Source organism: Olea europaea, chromosome 10 (genome assembly GCF_002742605.1).
Source record: "Olea europaea var. sylvestris chromosome 10, O_europaea_v1, whole genome shotgun sequence".
NCBI classification, from domain to species: domain Eukaryota; kingdom Viridiplantae; phylum Streptophyta; class Magnoliopsida; order Lamiales; family Oleaceae; genus Olea; species Olea europaea.
This window is the reverse complement of record NC_036246.1, coordinates 20,646,581-20,651,314: the sequence shown is the minus strand read 5'-3', so window position 1 is coordinate 20,651,314 and position 4,734 is coordinate 20,646,581. Positions and strand designations below refer to the sequence as shown.

Sequence of the window (4,734 nt, the reverse complement as noted above, 5' to 3'; positions counted from 1 at the left end):
TATATATATATATATATATACATATGTATGTATGTATGTATAATTACTTCATAGTGCATACAATTGTGATGATGTTTATTTGTTCAAGTTTTTGGATTGTGTTGTCTAATTGAATTGCCCAAATTTGCTGTAGTTACTCTTGAAGACCATAAGTGCTTTTATGTGATACATTTATGCACTTTGAGTAAATTTCATATACATTTTTTAAATGAATATTATTTTATTTAGCTAATTTACTTAACTGATGAGTTGCGTCTTAATTCTAAAATTTTGGGAAAGTTGGAAAAGTCGCATAATATCACCATCTTTAACTGATCCAGAACTACACTGTTCCAGTTACAATAGTAATGCCATATTGGGCTATTATGCAATAGAGTGGATGTTGTATAGAAGATAACACTAAGAAAGCTTCCATTTTTCGAATTATAGATGCCCAAGTCATCAAATATATGGTGTGGTAGATGAAAACAAGTTGATAAATTCGCAAAGTTATTGTATATTTTTTTGCCACTTATCCTTTAAGAGACATAGCATTGTTGTCCTTGCTGCTTGATGAGTCTGGGCATGAAACTTTCCTTTTATTGTTCTTTTGGTTTTCGTTTGCTTAGTTAGATAACTACAATTTACATAACAAGAATAGGAATGTAAATTAAAATCAAGTGCAGATTGTTTTCACTAGATAGGCCTTGTTGCATCTCACGTGACACCATCAATGTATCATGGGAGATGCTAACAACTATAGATTCCCATAATTGATAGAAGCACGTTCTATTTTGGTAAGGTACACTTTTGTGACATATCTAGTATCTGGTGTTGTTCATCTCGTAAAATGAGAAATTGGAAAGAAGTAGAGAAAGAGAGGAGACGAATTGAAGAATCTTAAACTAACTGCGTATTTTTGGTAGTTTTTAATAAAATTCTTATCATTAGCAAGCTGAACCGTCTATGTTGATATAATATATTTGGATCAAAACATTAAAAATCCTTTTCTAACCAAGCCTTGGAATTGCATACTGTGCAGAACTCCATTTACAGTTCACAATCTACTACAGAACTTAAACAGTTTTGTAACGACCCGGGCTTCATGCCTAAGTCATTACATCGTATGTATTGTCCACATTGGAATGGCGCTTGCACTTGGTACTAGAATTTATCTTAAGTCGAAGTCTTGGACTTGAATCTTGGGAGAGGCGATAGAGATTCGTGAGGGTTTTTTGAGGAAATCCTAAGCATATTCCTTTTGCTGGGATGATGCTCATAGGATTTACTAAGCATTGTTGTCAATCCGTACTGCATAACATTGAGCATCTAAGCGAGGACGTCCTCACTTTGTGAACTGAAAGGAAGTTAAAATTTGAGTTTAAAGTTCATACTAACCTGTAATAGGATTTAAATGTTTGTTTAAGTCTTATCATTTGCTTCGAGGAGCCAATATAACGGTGTTGTATATGAAGTTCGTTATGTCATTGTTTCTTGATTAATGAAATTTTGAGTGCTGAGACTAAGCATGAGGCCACATAAAATGCCTTGAAAGTACCTTATGGCCTTAGAGATTTAATAATATCTCGGTTCTTATTTTATGGGATTTGCATCTTGCCTCTTGTTGAATAATCTCGTCAGACCCTTTGCTACGCCAAGTAAAAGATTCCAATCCACACTTTTGTGAATTTCAAATGGACCAAACCCCATTTCTAAATCAGGAATAACACTATTTTTTATTTTTTCGGGGACAATGTGTTCATCCTTCCACCTCATGTCCATTTGCTTCTCAAATTAAAGACACTATTATCATGCTAGATGACTATATCTTCAAACTATCTACTGCACAATTATACACACCTGTTTCAATTAACTTAGAATAACCAGCCCAAAAGGCTGAGGCCAATAATAGAACACTCAGAAGTTGCAAGATGAATGAGTGCACGTTCAGTCACCATGTGTTTTAGCCTTGAGGCGTTTTTGTAAGTCAATAAGTAGAGGCGGAAGCTGACAAATTGTACAAAGGCATGTAATGAAAGCCTCACATTTGGCGTACTTAAGGCGCAAGCCTCCAGCACTTTTTAAAACTATGGGCATGAAAATACCTACGAGTTTTCCTCTGAAGGTAAGACTATTGTTTTGGGATTTGCGAAGCCCTCGCTTTCACAAGCCAGCCTGCAACCATGTCCACCTCTGGAGTCACCAAAGAATACGATTTAGCTTTTCTTTTATGAATTTTGAGCATGAAGGAAGTCATGTTGTCCAAATTGCCTCCTACCTCCTACTCTTCATAGTTTCTTACAAATTTTCACTTTTTCTTCCTTTAAAGATCAAAGTTGAGGAAGAAGTTGTTAGATGCCAAAGTTTAGTTCTCCAAGTCACTTGACCACACTTGGAGCATATTATTTCACCAAATTGTAATTTTCTAGGGAAACAAGGTTCTTTCTTATCATGTATTGGTTACAGAAAGAATATCATGCCTTGTCTAGGAAGATGGTCTATGTTTTTCCACAATTGATTATGCGATGTTTATCACTAGGACTATAGTAATTTCACCGTTTAATAGACTAGGTTGAAGACAGCTGAAGTTCATCTTAGTATTGTAATTGAGCCTATATTTAAGATATTATTCAAAATGAACTTGAACAAGTTTTTGATGAGTTGAATCAGATCAGACGTCAAGTAGTTTGGTCTTTTTTAAACTATATTTGGTACTAATTAGCTGAAGGAATTGAATTTGAGCCAAGCTGGAACATTTCACAGCTTGAAATGTGCTCATGCTCTCTAGTTTCATTCTTGAACTTAGAGTGAAAGAGCTAGAGCAGTCGAGGTTTCGGAAATGAGCCTAACTTTAATTTTGGCTTGTTTATTATTCAAGATGAACATGAACAAGCGATGGGTGAGCAGTTTAGTTAATTTTTACTATATTTGGTACTTGTGAGTTGACGAGCCGAGTTCGAATATTATATGAGTTTGAAATGTGCTCGTGCTAGCTGGTTTCATTCCAGAGCTGAGAGTGAACGAGCTATAAGCATTCCCATCAGTTGACTTTTTTTATATTTTGTTTTTTGTTTTGACTAAGCTTTATTTGGGTTTCCTTTTTAGTTCCTTATACTTTACTTTTCAAAAATTACATTTTACCACATTTCATATGACGCACTTATTCACCGCTCATTTCTATCAACTTATAATTTTAGCAACTAAAAAGGACACTCAAACAAAGGACTTGACTTGTTTTGTTCTTATATCTGCTAGTGATGCGTATATGTGATGTTTACCTTATCTTGTTTGCTTGCAGCAAGAACCTCCTGTCATAAAGTCTTACTATGACAAAAGAATTGTTGGATGCCCTGGTGCTGAAGACGGTAAGTCTCAATTACGTGTCTGCTTTTTGCTATTAATGCAGTAGTTATTGTAATTTGGAGTCAATTTAGCTCACTGCTTACTGGCTTTTGACCATTTCTTTGCTTCAATATCTAACAGAGGACGAACATGATGTTGTTTGGTTCTGGCTAGAGAAGGGAAAACCACATGAATGCCCAGTATGCTCACAGTACTTTGTGGTAAATACATGATTGCCCTTGAATTATTATTTTTACGTTGATATGTAGATAAAAATTATGAATATGGACATGGTGAACATTTGAATGCACTGAATCCACGTTCTACCTCAACCGTAATTCACAGGAGCATCAGTTAGAACACCTGCTTGTAATTAATTTTCGTGGTGGTAATAAAGACTCATATAACCATCTATATCATAGTTGGGCTTGCCATATATTTTTTTCTATTGTGATTTTTAGATGATGATGCAGACCCATGGGCTTCAATTTCACTGCTTCTATGTTCGTATACGCTGATGATGTATCCTGATTGCCCTCTAAGCCTGTTTAGTTTTTTAGAAAAGTTAATAAAATTCTAAGTCAAAGTCAATAATTAATTTTAACCACGCATTTCATTGGACCCGTAACTTATATCAACTTTTCAATTATATATTTTATCTACTTTTATCAAAATTTACTAAAAAATTGATTTTTAGCTAAATCAAATAGGGGCTAACATCCTAGTCAAAGTCAACAATTAATTTGAAATACATATTTCATGAGATTTACAACTTTTTAGCTATACATTTCATCAACTTTAATCAAAATTTACTGAAAATCTGATTAGCTAAACCAAACAGGGGCTAAATTTTTATTCTTTCTTGGTTGGCAGTTGGAAGTGGTCGCCCAGGCGGACCTCCCGATGGACATGGTGATGATGACGACCACCATCACTGACTATAGTTAGCGTTTTCATGCCAGAATAAAATCTGGTAATATGATGGGAATTTGCGTAGTATATTCTTGAGCTTGATTCAAAAGCTGTCTTTTGCTTGCATTTGATGAATCTTTATTGTTTTGGTTCCTTAGGCTGAATTAAATCTAAATTTTGATTGTTGAAAACCTCTCCAATGGAGATGCAAATTCATAATATTACACTTTAGATATTAAAAAAAAAATGTTACACATATATTAGACACCGGAGTAGAAAAGTTAACCGGTCTAAACCAAAGCATTTAAGTTGATTCATAATTTCAATCAAAGTCAATTGAGTATCATAGAATAAAATTTGAACTTCCTTCTCTTTAACCCGGTCAAACATTGTCTAATACAATGGTTGATACCCGTGTCTACTTAACCGCAGCTACCACGATCATAGCTATCCCCACTAGAATCAAAATCTTTAGTTGGGTCTCTAACATGCCATTTTGTA

At 34.5% G+C, this 4,734-nt stretch overlaps 1 pseudogene; it reads left to right on the top strand.

Annotated features, from left to right (window-relative positions):
• LOC111401461 overlaps positions 1-4,487 on the top strand; it is a 13,167-nt pseudogene extending 8,680 nt beyond the window's left edge.
• The last annotated feature ends 247 nt before the right edge of the window (positions 4,488-4,734 follow it).